General features: G+C 39.8%; 1 protein-coding gene across 4 annotated transcripts in view; it reads left to right on the forward strand.

The window, feature by feature from the left end:
• Window positions 1–1,491: 1,491 nt before the first annotated feature.
• TNFRSF19 (TNF receptor superfamily member 19) overlaps window positions 1,492–20,234 on the forward strand; it is an 87,911-nt gene continuing 69,168 nt past the window's right edge. For 2 of the 4 annotated variants that reach the window (XM_032838216.1, XM_032838220.1), the window contains exon 1: window positions 10,461–10,542. The gene's annotated coding sequence lies outside the window, so the exon portion shown is untranslated. Of the gene's footprint in view, window positions 1,818–8,404; window positions 8,440–10,460; window positions 10,543–20,234 lie in introns of those variants that run through there. The other 2 variants (XM_032838217.1, XM_032838219.1) reach the window with 2 other exon arrangements.

A 20,234-nucleotide genomic window follows, 5' to 3' on the forward strand; every position in this document is an offset into this window, starting at 1 on the left:
GTTATATAAAGAAAGATGAAATTCGGGGCACCTGGGTGGCTCAGTGGTTTAAGCCGCTGCCCTCGGCTCGGGTCATGATCTCAGGGTCCTGGGATCGAGTCCCGCATCAGGCTCTCTGCTCAGCAGGGAGCCTGCTTCCCTCTCTCTCTCTCTCTGCCTGCCTCTTTGCCTACTTGTGATCTCTGTCTGTCAAATAAATAAATAAAATCTTAAAAAAAAAAGAAAGATGAAATTCTACTGTTTTCTAGGTTTTTCAAATATGTTTTTTAACTGTCCTTCCAAAAGTTGGCAAATTTCCATTACGAAATAGAAAATTTCCCTTCGCTCCACGTAAGAGTGGTCTGGAATTCAGAAGTGCACTGAATCCTGGATTGTAATGAAGATGAAATTTCTGATTATCTTCTATTTTGATAAGTACTAAAAATAAAATAAACTTATAGTATTAAATCTACCAGTGTAAAAGACCAAGTGAAAAAATTCTAAATACTGTGCAATAGCCTTGATTTTAAATTATGGAGAATTAGACTAATATGGGGATGTTTCATGAGTTAAGAGTGCAAACTATGGATTTGTGAGAAACAGTCCTAAAGGCACACAAAGCTTTGGGGCTAGCACAGTGACTTCCTCTACCTAATTCTTTTCTATTGTGAAATTAAAAATGCTCAACAGGTGTTACTGAATTATACCTATCTACAAACTACACATTGTTTTAAAATCTAATTTTCAGAATCCCTGACGAAGACCAAGAGTCAGAGTAAGTGTCTGCCCAAAGGCTTAGTGAAAGGGTGGCACTGATTAATTGTTGGTTATCCGCTGAATAATTACCTTAATTGAATACACCGCTTTTTAATTGACAGTCACTTCTAATAATTTAAGTTTCAAGGAAAAGACAGCTTACTTTAAATCCTTAAAGATGTGTCACGTCTTAAAACAAAGACACATTTTCAAAGTATTTACCCTCTCCGTGTGTCAGAGCCCCTGGGTGTTTTCTGGAATGGTCTTGCAGTGATATTTAACTACTCTGAATATATGACACCCAGTCTTTGTGAAAAATTGTGATTCTTATCAACGAAGAGGCAATTAAATGCTGTCATTTGGAACCCAGATGGATCTGGGATCTTATCACGCTCCAGCAATCGCTGTCTTTTCCAACTGGGAAACAGATAACAGAAACTGTACTGCGTGAGGCACAATAGCCTAACGTGATTAGAAATCAGGCAGACTCTGGCTTCTCTGGAGCTGTACTCCCCCACAGGCTGAATTATAGCTCTCCTACCAGTCCCACGGCGCTGAATGATGTCATGGGATCTGCAGTTCAGCGAGATGAAAGGGATAAAGCAGAACCCGCTGGCACTAGGCAAAGCTTCCAACACACAATCCACAACACAGCTTGGGAACCGAGAAAGCTACAGATCCAGCCACTCAGCCCAGGCTTGGGAGAGCCACCGGTCTTGCCTGGTTGCAAAGGGGAAGAGGAAAAGAAGAGAGAGAGAGAGAGAGAGAGGAAAATAACGTGATCCGTGTTAAACAAAAGAATTTGTGGACTAGGAGGCGGGAGGGTGACTACCTGCCGAAAGCAAACTTTCTTGATATCCGTGCATATATATAAACTCAGCTCTGCCTTTGATGTTCTGCAACTGATCACCGATCAGATTACGGGCATTTCATCTCCCTGCTCCTCTGCCTTTGATCTGCATGGTTAATTTTATTTTCCTGGATTTGAAGTTTCGTCTGGGCTTGTGCTGACATTCATTTTTGGGACGGTGGAAGCATTTGGCATAGAAGCGCTGCCAACGAGAAACTAAGTTGCGGAAAGGGTGAGTACTGGAAAGAGTTCAGCACGTTGCAGGTACAGCATTTTATGTTTTGTGGAGCTTTCACTTCACTTTTCCCGTGTGTTCTAAGAAAAAGACGGGTTTAATCAATTAAAAGCAGGCATTTCTCTACTCGACTGCTGCATGATGTTGTATGCATGTGTCAGAGGAAATATAATTCTCAAAGCCATTTGAATAGTTCATACAAGAGGGTTTGCAATCTGTCATGCAAATTGTACTTGGAAATGAGTTGTTCAAGCAGGAGAAAGCTGAGTGCTAACTTTAGCACACAACCCGCCTTCAGAGCCCGAGATCTGTAAGCTATAATTGCTCTAAGTATTTACAGGTTACTTTATTTAGTAAACAGACAGTGGAACTTTACTGGCTGCCAATGCTTTCCTTGTTTTCTTATATAAAAGAGTATAGTGCATCGCTGGCAATACTGTTCCTTTAGTTTATTTATTCTCCCACCTCCAAGATGTAAACCTATCAAATACATTTCCTTATGCAGTTTGCATCCTCAAGGGAATTACTGAAAAGGCATTCAAGTATGATTAAAGCCTTTTATGTGTAAAACTGAAGAATTTTAAAACAGGGAGCATAAAGTGATGCCAAGTTTGGTTAAAAAAAATTCGCTAGTGATTTTTCTGTAACCTTTGGGAATAGCACAAGCCTTATTTACAGGAACATTCCCGACGTTAATGTTCCTAAAGTAACATTTACTTTAAATTTATAGTGACAGCTGTTGTAAGTTAAAATTTGCCAACTCTTTATGAAAACTATCTGAGTAATCAATAGTTACTATGCTACATATAGTTTTTAGTCACATTTTCATTTTAGTTTATACTCAACTTGGCAAAACCAAAATATACATCATGGTGCGGAATTTGAAAGTTCACTGTTTGGGTTTTTCTTTTTTCTTTCTTTCTTTTTTTTTTTTTTTTTGTTGACTCAATGATCACACACACACACTGAGATGCAAGAATTTAATACAGTGGAAAAGTAAGAGCTCCATGTTCACATTAGTTCACTTTAATGTTCTAATCTTAAGTTTATTTGGGTAGAATAATTATCATCACAATGGTCTATTTTATGCTAACTGAACCACAAAGAAATTATAAGTGATAAGACTAGTTATCCTTTAGTCTGAAATTCTGATGAAAAAGGAAAGGTCTAATGAGCCTCATTTCAAATGTAATTAATTTTTCAGAGCCAATTAATTTAATTACATTCTAAGCTTTCCTCCAGATATTAGAAGGAGGGTAATTAGCACTGTTTGCTTAATTTTAAAACTTTGATAGCTGTTAAGTGGAGATTATTTAAAACCGTTCTAAGCTGACTATATTTTAGAAATGTGTCAGTAAGAATTTAATCTAAAAGATTTAACTGTTGTTTTTAGTCATGCCAGGAGAGGCATTTAATTTTTGTTCTACTGACAGTGTAACAAAGCATGTTCAAAATATCCTGAGGTATCAGTTTAGGTTGATTCTTTCATTTGTTTGCTTAAAAAATCCTCTTTAAATCACAAAAGCAGTATTAATGTTCACATTTCAATAAAGAAAATTAAGTTTTTAAAGTAATGAGGGGAGAAGATGCCTGAAGAAACAACATGCTTAGGAATTTGATCACTTAGTTTAGATTTGGGACTTAGGAAAATTGTAAATGATTGTTTATTCTGCTACTAGGTTCATTTTAACAGCTACAGACTCTCCTCAGCACAAAACAAAAGGGAGAATTAGCAATTATCTGATTAATTTAAGCTTTGTAGAAAACGAGCTTGGGCAAGTCAAGTCCTTGAAAATCCACTTCAGTGTCTGAATTAATTCAGTTAATTCTTTACTTCTTCTGTCTTGGTTGAGAAATGAAACAGATTGTACTTGATTTTAAAAGAAAGATGGCTATTACTGAATGTACAGGTACAGCCTCAAAAAGCATTTCTGAATTAATTGCCTCGTGATGATCTTGATTGTGACTTAAGTTGCTATACTCCATACTACTTCCATGAAGGAAACCCTTCTGTCACATCTTTCAAAGTACTCTCCTATCTATTGCTTCAATGGTAGCTTTGTTACTGTAGAAGGTCCAAGTCTTCAAAAGACTTATTTCTAGTCCCGATTCTGTCACAGAGTCGCTATGTGACCTTAAGAAAGTCACTTCACTACTCGTTTTTCTCATGTGTGAAAGGAGGGAGTTGACTCTACCATTATGAAAGAAGCTGGGTAGAATTTTTAGAGCCATTTTACAGATGAGAAAACTGAGATTAGAGAAAAGTTAACTAGACTACCTGAACCAAGGTCACATAGCTGGTTTTTCAAGTCCTAATCTAATGTTCTTTCTTGTTCACCGCACATAGTCTGTTTTCTAAAAACTGAACAATGAAACCAATGCACTGTGTAGCTGAACAGGGAACAATATCATTTCAAAAGATAAAGGTGGCCAGTTCCTACTGGAGTGTATATATATACAAAATATATATATTTTTTCGTTTCCACAGTAGATATGTCAGTTAACTGGATTAGTCTGGTTATTTTCCAACTGTTCCTTTTGCTTCTGTATCTCTAAGCAGTCTGAACACAATTACTGTTACATATAATGTACCAGAACATTTAAAATAATTTTTTTTTACCAAAAATTAATGTATCAATGCAACATGGAAATACAGAACTTTGTGTGTTTCTGCCTGGGTATACATGTATATACAAGTTTGGCATTATCTAGGCCATCTTTGTGTGTTTTCAAGGAATACATATTTTCTTAGAAGATGTCAGTAGGGTCCCAGAGAAGTCTAATAGTTAATTAAAAGTTGTTATTCATTGAGGGAGATTCCCAGTGGGATTTTTGTGAGATTTCACTTCACGAATTTAATATGGTTCTTACATGATATGTGTTCCATACTACATTTGATCATGTTAAGAGTTCCATTAACTTTTTTTTCCTGGGGTGAAAAACATTTTCATGCTTAGGAATTTGATCATTTAGTTTAGATTTGGGATTTGTTTTCTTTTGTTTCTCTTTTCCCGGGGTGGGGGGGATTTCTTGTGAATAGATTTGATTTATTTATGGACTATAAATTTTGAACATAGACGTTGTTCTTGAGACCAAATAGCTGTCCCTCATGTCTTATCGTCCTCATAAAAGTTTCATCTGAAGCTTTACAGATTATTATTTGGTAACATTCACTAATATTTATGAACTCACTAATAATTAATTAATTCACTAATGCTTACTGAGTATTTGTATGTCAGGAACTCTCACCATGTTTCTTAAAACATGATCTCATTTAAATTTACAATCACTGTTTGCATTCCCATTATACAGATGAGAAAAGTGAGTCTCAGAGAAGTTAAATACCATATGCAAGATCATGAAGCTAATTAAGTGGCAGCACTAGACTACATCTGATTTCAAATCTTGGTTTCTTTTGTTCTAGGGGTAGTTAATTTTTTCCATTACAAGAATTATATAGAGCCCAACTCGACTGTTAGCAAACATTAGAACCAAAATTTTGACCAAAAAGAGGGTTCTGTATTTTTTCTTTCTTTTGATATATTTTATGAGAGTTATTAGAAATTTTTATAGAGTTTTCCATCACCTAGCCTAGAATCTATAGCTATAAAGGATCTCAAGACAGAAATTATTCTTCTTCTGCTTCACAACTAGACAGAACTCAAGCATTAGACATTGGCTTGGCCAGACTCTCTTCTCTATGATGGCAGAGTCAGACCAAGGCATCCTGAAAAAATTAATAATTTGGTGCCCCTTGAAAGAATGATCTTTATAATTTTGTAAGCCCAATCAACACAAATGGGCAATGAAAACGAGGGCAGAAGGAGGCTCCTTGGTAACTGTGCTTAATTTCCCCTCTACCATTATAAGGCATTCAGCTTTGGCTCTGGGGTTGTTCCTCAACCCACCCACTTGCTGGAATGACCCCTCAGAAGTTATCAAGTCTCCCGTCCTTAGATTAAGAGGTGGTTCAACACCATCCGTGGTGAGTTCAATCTGCTCTTTGATGAAAAGGAGGAGGGAGAGGTGAGGTGGGGAGGTAGAGCTTTCCATCGACTTTATCAAACCATTCCTTCACATAAACCACTCGCTGCAAGAGGTGTTCTGACAAGTACAGCTTTCTCCATCCTCTTAAATGTCCCCAGTACTTGGGCAGCCCTAGCCTAGCAACAGGGGGTGCTGCCCAGCTAAGCTGTTCCTTCATTAAGGCACACACAGAGAAGTCTGCCATATTTATAGGAAAGAGAGGAGGGAAATCAAGGGTCCATTTCTTCTCCCATTAGAAACATGAAAAGTCTAGCCAATGGGGGTGTCATAAACTCATGAAGATCATATAGCAAGTGCTATAACTTATAACAACTTTGTTCTATAAATGTCAGAAGTTTGACATTACATAAACTAAATAAATAAACCCTTTGGCCTTTTCATGTTTATTGGTTTATGCACTAGTGGTATAGTAAGATTTTATTAAGATTAGGGAGCCTGGATTATTCCAGCTTTATTATTAACTTAGTGTGTGACCTTGAGCGAGTCATTCAATGTCTGGGCCCAACCCTACACTGATAGTCTAGAATTGGCCACAGTGGGTGTTGGGATAGCATCTTGATTATTTTTTCCCTTATTTTCTTAACTATATTTGACAAACCTGATTAATCTTTGAGATGTTCATTCGCATTTATTAGTTCATTCAACAAATTTTAATAAGTACCTACCATGCATCAGGCACTGTGAACTGACAGAATTCAATATTCTTGCTTAGCTTGCATTGTGTTACATTTCCCAAAGAATAGTGATTTACACTAGAAATGATTAGAAAGTCAAATAATTTTCCTTGAACTTTGCTTCTACTGAGCTGATGACTTATCATTGAAACTATTTTTATTTATTTATTTTATTTTATTTATTTGACAGAGAGAGAAAGAGCACAAGCAGGCAGAGTAGCAGGGAGAGGGAGAAGCAGGCTCCCTGCCTGACACAGGGCTCGATCCTAGGACCCTGGGATCATGACCAGAGCCAAAGGCAGTTGCCTAACCAACTGAGCCACCCAGGCACCACTGAAACTATTTTTAGAAGAAGTCAGTTAGTTCAGTTTGGGGGAGCTGGTGAATATCCTAAACAAATACACTTTGTATCAGCCTAGATAGTGCTAAAACTGGCTTCTGGAAACCAGCCCTTAACATAATCTTAAAAACAACAGTACTATGAAGATCCTCATGACAATTTGGCTTTTCCTAAAAAAACTTTAACCCGTTACTGATATTCGGTGTTTTAAAGGGAGAAGAATGCTTGCAGCCCTGAGTCTTAGCATCAGCCTCATTCTGATTGGGTGCAGGAATCACATTGTTCTTTTTGTACTTCTGCTGACACTCAGTTGTGGCTCTGGGTTCTCATTCAGATACTGGAAGAGAGTATCTGAGTGTGGTAAAGTGGGGAATATTTATTTAACTTAACCATCCTCTTTTTTAGAGAATAAGATGCATACAATAACCAGAGTGCAGGGGTTCAATGCTCTTTGTCCCCATTGTCAAATATCATTTCAATGGTCATCTATTTACTGATGCTAGTAGGCATTGGGTACCCTATAGAAGATGTCCTCCTGCTAATAATGGCTGCCATTTAGTGAGCATTAACTATGTACTGGACATAGCGCTAAGTGCTTTAAATACTTTATTTTATTTAATAACCACCAAAGGAACAACACATTTCGCAGATGAAAAAAAAGTGGAAATTGAAGGTTAAGTTCCTTTTCCAAGGATATGCAACTAGTGAATGGCAAATTGGCATCTGAGACCAGATAATCTGATGCACAGGTCCATGTATGTTAAAAATAATGTCTCTCTCTCTGTAGCCAACCAATAGGCTAACCAGGCAGATCAATCAAATACACAAGAAATGATGCAAGAACTAATGGACCAAATAATGTCTTACTGTCTCTAAGTACAAAAGGAGGCCAGGGAATAAAAGAGCCCTTGGCTGAAATCAAAGAGGTATTTCCTGAGCTGGCAGATTAAATTCCACTGAGAAAACATTTATTGAACATTTGCTTGGATGTTTGATATTATCAGAAATACAAGTTTGAACAAAATATACCCTTTCTCTGAAAGAATTTTTAACTCCTTAAGGAAGAAAGCTAAGTCACAGACACTTAGGACACGAGGGAGGTGTGGCAAGTGCTATCATGGTAGTAAGAAGTCCACAAATCTTGGATGGACCCATGAGAGTTGTGACTTTTGAGCTGGTTTTGAAATAGGAGTAAGGTAAGTAAGTAAGGAGTCAGCACAGTAAGGGAAATAGGTGACTATGGAGAATAAGTTCAGAAAGCAAAGGGAAGGGGAAGTTCAGGGCACATTTGAGGCCAGGCATGCAGACCAGTTTGGCCAGAATATAAAGTGTGTGGTCTAGAGGAGAGAAAGATAAGACTGAAAATGTGGGCGGAGCCCAACCAGGGCAGTCTTTGAATGCTAATTTAAAGAGTATGAAAGCCATTCTTTATGATGAGGCGCCTCTTATAAATCTTTTTATTGGCCAGTACCAGTGATGAAAGGCCAGAGAAAGAAGGACTGCTGGACAGACCAGCAAGGAGAAAGATTAGCCAACTGTGGCAATATTCAGGTGAAAGGTAGGGGGTGCCTGTACCATGGTGGAAGTAGTGGGACCAAGAGAAAGAGGGGAAGAAAGGGTGAGTGTAGTGACACCTTACAAAGGAAGAAAAAATAATCCAGCTTAACAAAGACACTGAGTGCCCTATGTCCTAGACTCCGAGTTTGCAAGAAAATAAGACGTGCCTTCAGATAATTGAAGTCTAGGTGAGGAAAGGAGCTCAGATGAACAGATAACTTCAATATAATGACAAGCATATTAGCGCAGAACATGTGGTAGTACTAGGGGACAGCACAGACGGGCTAGGGAAACTCTCTTCCTCTTTCCCGATTGATGTGGCAGACTCCTCTGTGTGTGCTTTAATGAAGGAACAGGCTAGCTGGGCAGCAGCCCCTGATGCTAGGCTAGAACTGCCCAAGTATTGGGGGGACATTCTGCAGGATGGAGAAAGCTGTACTTGTCAGAACTCCTCTCAAAGGGAGTGGGTTTTGCCTGAGGGATGGTTTGATAAAGTTGATGGGAAGCCCCACCTACCCACCTCACCTCTCCCTCCCTCTTTTCATCAGAGAGCAAATTGAACTCAACCATGGATGGTGTTAAACCACTTCTCAATCTAAGGATGGGAGACTTACCTCGAGGTTCAAATAAGATAGTGCATAGTATTTGTAAATTGTTTATAAAGAAATTGTTATTGAGGTTTATGTTCTGGCTGGGTTAGATTTGAAGTAGATAGCCTTGAGGTGTGACACTTGGAAAGGATCATACTTTTAACGTGTGTTTCACAAGAACCTGGTCTATCACTATGGCGTTCTCAAGATCACAAGACCGGCTATCAGAAATTAATTAGAACAACTTTTCATTTATTCATTCAACAAATATTTATTGAGGAGCTACTCTGGGCTTTGAGGTATGGTAAGGAAACATAGGCTATCGTTCCATCCAAAGAGTGGTGCAGTTGTGTCAGGAAAACAAAACCAACACACAAAAAGTGGGTGCCTCTTTGTACCAGAGTCATGCACAGTATCCTGTGTTGAAGGAAATTTAGCCTTTGGTTTACTCACTGGACAGTTGAAACAATAATTGCTTACATTTCTATAGCATTCTACTGCTGAAAAATATTTTTTTTTATACATATGATTCTTTTACTCCTTCCAACAAATCTGCAAACTGGGCACCGTTAGCTCCATTTCATAAATGCACAAACTAAAGTTTGTAAGTTTCAACACTTTGCACAAAGCAATTGTAGAGGTATGGAGCCTGTACTCTGTGCTCCCCCGCATGGCCAGGACTTTGAGCATATTGAGCGACCCTATGGGTTGGATTGGGCTAGTGCTGGTGTGGAAGAGGTGGACACTGGCTCGTACAAAGATTCACCTTCACTGACCACTAGAGGTTTTTGTCCTGGGGTGGGGGGAGGGGGTGTGTGCCTTGATTGAGTATCTGCTGGAAAAAAAATACATCAATGAATGAATGAGAAGGTTATTGATGAACTAGTGTTTTTGATCAGCCAGAGTAAACGTGCCACATCGTTTTCGGGGGGGGGGGGGCTTTTCCACCTACTCAAAAGCCGGTGCTGGGTAGAATGTAATCAGGCAAAGGAAAGGTACAAAAGTCCTGGGAAAAATACGTCCAGGGTGGAAAGGAAGGATCTCCCTTCGCTGCAGGCAGTTCTCCTAACATAGCCAAGCGCTTGCTGATCTTGGTGTTCCCATTTCTTCGTTCCCCCCGCCCCAACCCTGTGGCCCTTGTAGGCCTGCGGGACTCATTCACCAGCTCCCGCAGCCGCAGGGGGCGCGCCACCCGCGCCTCAGATCTCTGCAGGGAAAACCTGGCGGAGCCGAGCCGAGGCTGCCCAGCGCCGGGGGCGGGACCAGAAGTGGGCGTGGCCCTAGGTGGGCGGGGCGCGGGCGGCGGCGGCCGTTGCCGGGCTACCGAGGAGCGCTGAGCCCGCGGCGCGGGGAAGCGCTCGGCGTGCGGGCGGTGAGAGGACCCCGGACCCAGTAGTCTTCCCGGTACGCTGCACCCGGCCTTCTTCGTGCGCCCCTTTGGCAGCGAGTCCGGCTTGGACCTGAAGGTTAGGACGGGGAGCGCGGGCGGCGGAGCGTCCCAGGTGACAGAGAAGGTAGGTGCCCCGCTCGGCCAGGGGCTGCGCGGCGGTCCCTAGTCCTCGCCCCGGGTGGATTCCCCGAGGAATGGCAGCCCGGGAAGACGCGGCTGCCGAACGGGAGGTTCGCTGGCGAGGGCTGCTCCAGTGCAGAGGAGAGGGGGCGGACGGGCCGAGCCGGGAGAAGGCGACTCCCGGGGCAGGGGTGACAGCCAGGGCAGGAGGTCTTGCCTGGGAAGAAGGCACCGGAGATGCTGGAACCAAGGAAGCCACGGCGGGAGCGACGCGGAGGGTAAAAGCCTCCCGGTCTCAGTCCACGATGGGAGTGATGGGACTTCGTCTTTCCAGGCAGGGATCTTGTAAATAGAAAACCAAAGGTCCATGAGTATGTAAATAAATCTGCGTGAGGCTTAACCCGGGCGCGGAACGGGGGCGCTGCAGGGTCTGTGCTGGGCACCTCGCAGCTGCGCGGAGTCCCTACGGGGACTCCCGCTGCTCCGGAGGAACCGTGTGCAGGCCTGGACCGCCTACCCGCTGTAGCTGGGGAGGTGCAACGAGAACGCTCCCAGCGCTTATAAGTAGTCCACAAACAGAGCATTCCGTGGAAAAATAACGTTTCGCAGGTATCAGCACTATCTGTTAATACAGTGATGGGTAGAGCATGTAATACATGTGAGAGAAAGGTCAGTGCTCACAGTCCTTGTCTAGGTTCTGATGCCATTTCATGGAATAGAAATTTACTAATATACTCTTGAAGATGTAATTTGGAAGGATTAAAATTCAAGGATGATCTGTTTTGATGGTAGCCAACTATTCATCAAACATACATTTAGGAAATCCTGTCACATTTTGCATTTTTATAAAAGGACTCAATTTGCAAACAAAACCATAAGACTTGTTCAGTAATTCTTGAAACAACTAGCTGAAAATATTTATGAAGGTGTGATTTTTACTCCATTGAGGGTTTTCCTTTACTAGAAGACAATTTCTTCACATAAACAGGAAACCGTTATTGTTAAACATGACTTAATGCAAACAGAAGATTTTAATATGCTGTTATTTCATGATCAGATACTTCTCTTCAAAAGGGAGGATTATATTGCACTAGTTCAGGATTTACTCAATATATTCTCTGTTGTGCAGTTTTACCTTAGGCATTTTTGCCAAAGCTACTTTCATGTAATTTACAAATATTTCAAGCACTCTTTACTCTCTGATTTAAAGATCAGTAACTTAGAGGGGGTGAGAATTGAGTCCCACTGTGGAAGAAAGTGTTTGACATTAATTATTACTCACAGAAATGTGGGTACTTAAAAAGAATGTGGGTATCTTTGGGTGATATTTATCAAGTCATTCTGAAAATACTACAAAACACAGACATGCAATTTCATTGCGAAAATATTACCTGGACATCAGTACATAGAATGTTATCATGAGCTCTGTATGTTCTTTATTTTTTAAATCCATGAAACTGTCTTATGACATCTATGTTATTACTGAGACCACATGACTTTATTGACTTGAGAATTTTTTCCTTAGTAAGTGTTAGTATTTTCTGGGATGTTGATGGAAGTTATTTGCCCTTTGATGAAGAGTGTCTTTTGACTCTGAGCCCCAGGCTGCATCTTGAATTTGAGGTTAAGAACATGTGAAGACTTTTTACGTACTTGAAGTTGCAATGGTAAAGTACCTTTCCTATCTAGAAACTTGAATAATGAGCACTGCTAGTATATAAGTAGCTATAAGAGGCTTTTCAAAACAACAGAAAATGAATTTTTTTTTACCTCAGATGATCATCAGTTTTAGTTTACGCTTACCTGCACACACATATGAATAGAAAATGAATGGAGACATGTAATTGTCATATGCTGTCCTTAATATGTTAGTTTAATTTACCAGTTATAGCTCTAGTACATGACTCGAGGGCATGTTGGAAACTTTTGAAACATAAGTGAGAATTTGATTCTCCTTTTTCACCTATTTAGATCTTTGAACTGAAACTTAACCCAACCCCCTGTGACTATTTCCATTATTCAGACATTAATACAACACAAACAAAAAAACTTCAGGCATCTTGAATGTAGGAAGAAAAAGCAAGTCCTTTTAAATCTGATGAGTCAGTATTTAAAGTCAAGCATTCAAAATGCGGGAAAAGGTTAACATGCCCTATCTATGTTCACCACAGGTTGAATGAGAATACCCACCTTGAATAAATGTACACTCCAAATAAATAGACAGCTGCTTATGTGATAAGAGAGCCAGGACAGTTCAACAGTGAAGTACATTTATCTCATGGCAGCTGATTATTAAATGTTCATTGCCTTTTTAAAGTAACTTTCTAGCTGAAGAAAAAAGAACAGTAAAGCAGTATGAACACAATTTCTTTTCATGATTTACGGGTTAAGCAGTGAGTTCATTCATCCTATTTTATCCAGCTAAAATGTTTACATTGAAAAGTAAGATGTTTAAACAGTATTGGGCTATCTTTTAATCCACCCATCACAGAATATGTACATTTTACACTGAAATTTTAAAACCTGGGTTTTAAAAAGAGAACAAGGACCCCTCAGCAATTAGATAAAACAGAGGAACTTGTATATCTAAAGATTAAATATTATGTAGCCACTCTTCAGTGCACTTGGATAGGTCTAATATGAGGAGATCTGAAGGAATGGACACTACTTACACTGGAAAAGAGTACTTCAGATGTTTCAAAGAGAGGTTTTGGATTTGATCCAGACTTCTAAAATAAAAATTGAAACAGCTGTGTTTTAGAAATGGTTATGCACAGTTCTCTTAAGATACACTGTGTCGGCATTGGAGGTCCCTGCAGTCCTTGATGCTACAGTTGTTCTACTTGTCTTTTGAGATAGAGAAACATTTATGAATGGGGGGGCAGATTTATGAATTGCCTAGGTTACAATATGCTACATTTTGAGAATACTGACAGTGATTTTCTGAACACAAAGATGATAGAGTCTACAACCTAGAGAAACAAAAAGAATTAGTCTCCAAAAACCCTATCCTATGTTAAGATCTGTTTAGGGGAAAAAAAAAAAAATACATATATATATATATATAGAGAGAGAGAGAGAGAGAGAGAAGCCTGACAGTGAGTGGTCCCTAATGTTTTTGAACTTTGGGGGAATTGAAGATATTGTGTTTGGCAACAGAACATTGTAAAGCTTGTTGAGTTTTTTAGTAGAAAATATTTCATGATTTGTAAAAGGGAAATCTTTCTCATTCCCCAGCCAACAACAATATGTATGTGCTTATTACCACATGCCTTTGTGAGCTTCCTAGGCTACAAAAGAGGCTGCCAGCTCTATGATGTAGGAGGAATGATTTTCAGAACATAATGAAATTGAAGGCTAAGATAGAGGCAGGCTAGAGGCCAGGGCTTGTTGTCCTGTTTGGAAATAGCTGTACCCTAAATTTCTAACTGATTTTTTATTCTCTCAGCGTATGGCACTGACATTATTTCTAAGCCATTCATGATTATGTTCCACCATTAAAATGTAAAAGACTGTATGTATAGCATTGGCTTTATTTCAATACTGATTTTATAAATTGTAAGCCTGCCAGTTTACTTTAATGTTGATTTAAAAAAAAATTTCAGTTTATTGCATATTGGAAAAATGTATGAGTTGAATGTAGCTTTATTACATAATGGTGATACAGTTTTATGAGATGAAAACTGTTATGTATTGCATACACTGTATGTTAGATAATAAATCAAATAACTTTAAAGGATGAAAAAATAAAGAAATTCATTTATTCTGGAAAAACTATCCAGATTATTTGAATTATTCTGAAATTTATCTATTTTGGTCATTTGTAAGATAAAAAATAAAGATCATTCTCAGAAAGGTTACTGAATTAGGGGGTGCTTGGGTGACTCAGTCGGTTAAGAAACCAACTCTTGATTGCAGCTCAGGTCTTGATTTCAGGGTTGTGAGTTCAAGCCCTCTGTTGGGCTCCATGCTGGGTGTGTAGCCTACTTAAAAAAAAAAAAAGAAGGAAGGAAGGAAGGTAGGTTAATTGTTAAAGTTAGAAAAATAAATAACAGATTCTCGAGTGAGCTTTGTTAATATTATAGCACTGTATTCAAGAAGTGGTGTCCTGAACTGAATTGTTCAGTTTACTAATTTATATTTCAATCTCAAGTATAGTTGCACATATTTTTCACATATATTGCTTTAGCCCTTATAACAATCCTAAGAGCTAAAATATCATCCCTAATTAGTGAAGTTCTTCATTCATTCAATGAATATTGTGGGTGAGCTACAGTTCTAGAACAAAATCACTATTCTTGTCATTGAGTCCTCAAACCATAAGTGGTTGGTTGGTGCTGGAGTGAAGGGAGGGAGCTCAGTGTGTCCTTAGGGAATGGTGGAGACTGGGACACTAGAAAGTACTTGTTCTGTGTAAGGGACAACCGATGCTCAGCTCTAACTCATGTTGCCTCGATGTGGAACCAGATTTTTCTAATTTTTCAGGAAAATTATTTAATTTTATATTGAAAACGTATTTTAAAAAAATTAACCACTGCAGTGACTGAAGAAAATAATGCAACACATGGCCAGCAAATAGAGTGAAGTAACTAGGTAATTATGCTGCAAGGTAGAGATGAGCCCAGGGTGCAATGGAAACACAAAGGACAAGTGTCATGCGAGATTTAGGAAGATCCCAGAAGAACACTGACAGATTGTGCGGCAGGCATGGTAGATATAGTCAGTCACAGTACCTATAGGTAGGTCCCAAGGCAAAAGAGGGGGCAGCAATTAGATACACTGTAGGTTGAAACAACCACTGTGGCTTGGGATCCAGTGGTCTGCCCAGCCAATAAAAAGTGGTGCCTACAGATGCTCCTCCCTAGGGGGCTCCTGGGAAGGCTGCCTGAGACCCCGCCTCCTTTCTGTTGATACACCAGCACAGGGTTTCCTGATTTCCACAAGGAAGAAGAAGGGGAGTGCATTTCAGCACCTGTTGGATTTATCCCCTTTAGAGGCTGGCCAGTCAGGACACTCATATTCGTTACCAGCCATTCGAATGAGCAGACTGAGCAGCCACTTTCTGTGCAGCTGAACAGAATGTTTGCCAGCTCCACGCTTCGGGCTCCTGTGTCTTCTTTTTTGCTTGCCTGTTTCTCCCAAGACTGCCACTCCGTTTGATACCGTGGAAAAGCAGTCAGTGAGGCAGAAGTTCCAAACTCCTAGAAGACAGGAGTCCTTTTCTTTCCTTTCCTTTTCTTTTCCTTACTGCTTGGCTAGAGCCAGTTTCTCTTGCACACGTGCTGCAAAAAATGGTTGCTGGATTGCTAGTAGATGATATCTGGTCCGGATTTTTTTTTTTTTTTTGCAAACTGTGGAAACCCGTAATCCCAATAATCTGTATGTCTTGTGTTTCATGGTTGATAAGTCATCTCCAAATAAACAGAATGCTGAAGCATATAAAAACATTTTTCTATCTGGGCCAAATCCTGAATCCTCAGAAGTTAAAAAGCAAGTTCAATAAATACCCTTTTATTTTCTTATTTTTATTTTAAATATTGCTTACACACTTGTTATTTCATGAAAGTTTTCTTCTTTTTATGAATACCGAAGCATTTCACAAGGTTATTTCATTTTCTTCCAGGAAATGCAAGGTCACAGGTATGACACCCCGCCAGCTAAATTGTTGTTTCTAAATAACCCCTTGCTGGGCTGTACTCAAGGAGATGCTACTGCCCCAGCTAAGCTGTGAGCTACCCGGAAGTACACCTTTGTAGCGCCCTGCCCTGCTTGATATTGCCTCCTTTCAAGCACCTAATAACCACTTAATCAAAGTGTGTTGAATAAATGGATAAATCACTAAATGTATTATTTTGTAATGTAGTTTTGCTTCTGTCGATCATTTTTGTTCCCGTCGTCCTCCTGTGCCATGGGCCATTGGATGCTGCAGCCTAGGATGATACGACCCTAAGTCAACCTTGCGGAGTGCCTGAGCACCCCATTTTGGAGTTACTAGACATGGATTTTATTTGGTTTTCACCGTTTCTATTACGTGTCCTTTGACCCTCAGTGTTCTCTCAAATGGGATAGAAATAAATATCTACTCTAGAGTGTGGTAGTAAAGAAAAAAATTATACTTTTTTTTTTTTTTTAATAAAACCTTAACGTAGTACTCAACATAAAAATGCTCAGTTCAGGCTTTGAATTGATTCTTCATCTTTGAATGGATTCTTCATCTTTGAATGTTTTCTGCATACCAGTAGGTCCAGAGGTCTTAAAATGTTAGTGGCCACTGGACTGTGACCGTCTGCGTAATGTCTCCTGTTGGCCTAACAAGTTACAGTCTTCAAAGACCATCACATACATTGGATCATTTGATTTTCAGTACCAATGTCATTAACTACAATAATAATTATTGCCAGCACTTATGTAGCACTGATTATGTCCCAGAAACAGTTTGGGTCAGTTCACCCTGTTAGCCATGCTTTGTAAGTGCTATTAAACTCACCAATTCCTCACAGCCATTTCAGAAAGCAGGTATTATCACTATGCCCAATGTAGAGATGAGGAAACTGAGACTAGGTTAAGTCACTTGGCCAAGGTCACACGCCAGTAGGTGGCATTCTCAGTGCAACTGCCACAGGAACCACATCGGCCCCAGTCATCCGTTAAGTGTTCTAGGCATTGGGCTAAGCGCTTGATATACATTATCTCAGGTAATCCTCACACCAGCATTGTGAGATAGGTTCTATCTTTATCTCAACAGATATGTAGTTTCAGAGTGAACTTGCTAAGAAATGGGGCTGAAAACCCAGGTGTTTTAGTCACCATTTCCCCCTAAGAGTTTCCCCAAAGAGCCAGGCTCTTTTTACCCATACTCGGTTTACATGCAGAAAAGTATTTGAACTTGGACTTGAGATCATCCCAGCTGCTGTCAGGACAATCTACCCAGGCTAAATTCTTTCCCAGCCTCTTGGTATAAAAAACCCAGGCTAGGAGAGAAGTCACAGGAAAGAGAAGTGACATATTCCAGTGGTGCATTTTTTATCTCTAGCTCCAGAGTAAGAAATCTTCTGTTAAAAACTCACATTTTGGGGTGCCTGGGTGACTCAGTGGGTTAAAGCCTCTGCCTTTGGCTCAGGTCATGATCCCAGAGTCCGGGATCGAGCCCCGCATCAGGCTTTCTGCTCAGCGGGGAGTCTGCTTTCCCCCTCTTTCTCTCTGTCTGCTTCTCTGCCTACTTGTGATCTCTGTCTATCAAATAAATGGATAAAATCTTTTGAAACAAAAACTCACATTTTTAAAAAAGTGTATTAGGATTTTTAAAAAATACATCACCATATCATTCAATCCTGTCTTCTAGTCCAGTGCACTTAATGCCTTATAGATATGACATGGTAATAGGACATATCTGAGATAGAATATTTATTCTTATTTACTACAGAAGACTTAAATCAGTTATGTGCAACCAAATGTCACTTGTTTTCCACAATATACTCTTTATTTTTATGTGCATCTTTATTCACTTAATTAATTCAGCAAACTTTTATGTGCCTATATGAGCCAGGTACTAAGCTACACACTGGGAATACAAAGAGTAATATGGCGGTGTCCTTATTTTAAAGGAACATACAGTCTGGTGAGTGAAACTGGTATACCAGTAATCATAATTGTTATGCCATGTGATTGATGCCGTGCGTGAATGCAGAAAGGCCGATCAGGCCATGGGAAGCAAATCGCTTTAGTGTGCTTAGTCGTGAACACCATCTCGGCAGAGTGAAAACTGAGTAGTTTCTTGGAGGGATTTAGTGAGAAAGGTTCTCAGACCAAGGTTACAGTCTGTTCAAGGGGGCAAGACCACAGGTGTTCAGGAGAAATGTGGACATTGGGCTATGGCAGTGCTGGATGGGTGTGAGAGCAGTGACCAGGGACGACAAGAGTGGGGGACGCTAGCAGGTGAGGTTATAAAGCGGACAGGTGCCAGGCTAAGGACTTTCAAGGGTAATTTGCCAAGATAAACCCACTCAAACTATTCAACTTAGCATTTTGTGTGGAGAGAATAAGACAAGTCAGCACATAGGATATAGTTCCATTCAGAATTTTTGTGCCCTATCATCTAAAAGAAATCTCCTTCTGATGCAAAAATCATAGTACTTCAATTTTCTTTTTTCTTGTAATAGTGTTTATGTGGTTTTTATCTCATGACTGCTTTTAATTTATAGACCTTCTTTTTTATTTTTACTTATTCATTTGAGAGAGAGAGAGAGCACAAACGGGGGGGAGGGAGAGGAAGAAGCAGACACCCCACCTGAACAGGGTACCCGACATGGGGCTCTATCCCACAATCCTGGAGATCATGACCTGAGTGAAGGCAGATACCTGCTTAATTATCTGAGCCACCCAGGTGCTCCATAATTTATAGATTTTTCAAGGAGGACTATGTAATTTGCCTTTTTGCTCCAAGAACATGACACATGTTTTTTTTTTTTTTTTTCCCGTTATTAATGAAGTACTTACACTAGAAAGAACTTTTAGGAAGAAGAGGGGAAAAAAATTCATCCAGAATTCCCCAATATGAACCTAACTGCTGATGGTATTTTGACTTATTTATTTTTTTACATAAAACAGGTGTATCTTCTAAAGTCAAAATCATATTGCCATAACTTCTAACTTGATGTGCATGGTAGTGATTGCCTTTACAAGAAGATGCTACAGTATTTGTGTGCCTTCACAATAATTAGTACAGAGTTCCAGTGTAATGGTCCATCCAAACTAGATGCTTGATTGTGGTATGCACTGACTCTATCGATCTCTTTTTTCTCATATTTTGTGTAAATGCTTTGGTATTTATACCCTCATTTCCCTATTAGCTCAATCCAACAGATTTTATGTTTTTCTTTTAAAAAATCAGCACATTTTAAAAAATTAGGACTGTGTCAAGAAAGAGATAGCCCAAAACACACCTTTCAGGGAATGTGATTTTATCTTCTCATCCCAGTCCTGTGCCTGCACAAGCAGGAAGCTGCCTGGTTGGGTAATGGCTGGGTCATTTCGAGATAAGCAAAAGAAGCTATGACCAAGGAGCTGGAAAAGCCAAAAAACTTTTGAATTCAGTCAAAATGGATCATTCATTCAACAAACATAAAGAGTGATTTTTTCATTGTGCAATAATTGGAGCTATTCAAGCAGCTGGAATAGCCTTCTGGGGTTGTCCGTCTCCAGACTGTGTTCAGGCTCACCCCAGGGCTGGCTGCTTGGCCAACAGAGAGACAGCAGCCTGACAGCTGAGCTTCCTTTGTTGTTAATTGCTATTGTTTTTCTTAAGGTCTTTGGCCCACAGTTCTGGTTCTCTGCTCTGGTTTCTTTCTAAGTAGTCACACTGTCTGCTCTTGGTCTCTGTTAGTTTTGGAAGATTCCACTTTGAAGAGAAACTGAGCCCTTGTTTCTCTACCGAGTAGATGGAGCCACCAGCTGAGTCTCCCCCTCCCCCATTTTTTTTTCCCCAAATTAATCTCTTCTCTGAACATTGTGTGGATCTGAAAAAAAAAAGACAACCATGTTTGTTTCCACATTTTACGTCATTATCGCAAAGATAAGGTTTGGTTTACCTTTTCTTGAAAAGTGAATGCCTCCAAGTTCATCATTTGTAAATAATTTTTAGATGTTTTAAAATAATTGCTCATTTTTCTGCTCATAGATTATTTTGACTGTTCTGGC

Source organism: Lontra canadensis, unplaced genomic scaffold (genome assembly GCF_010015895.1).
Source record: "Lontra canadensis isolate GAN:19392208 unplaced genomic scaffold, GSC_riverotter_1.0 scaffold103, whole genome shotgun sequence".
Taxonomy (NCBI): Eukaryota; Metazoa; Chordata; class Mammalia; order Carnivora; family Mustelidae; genus Lontra; species Lontra canadensis.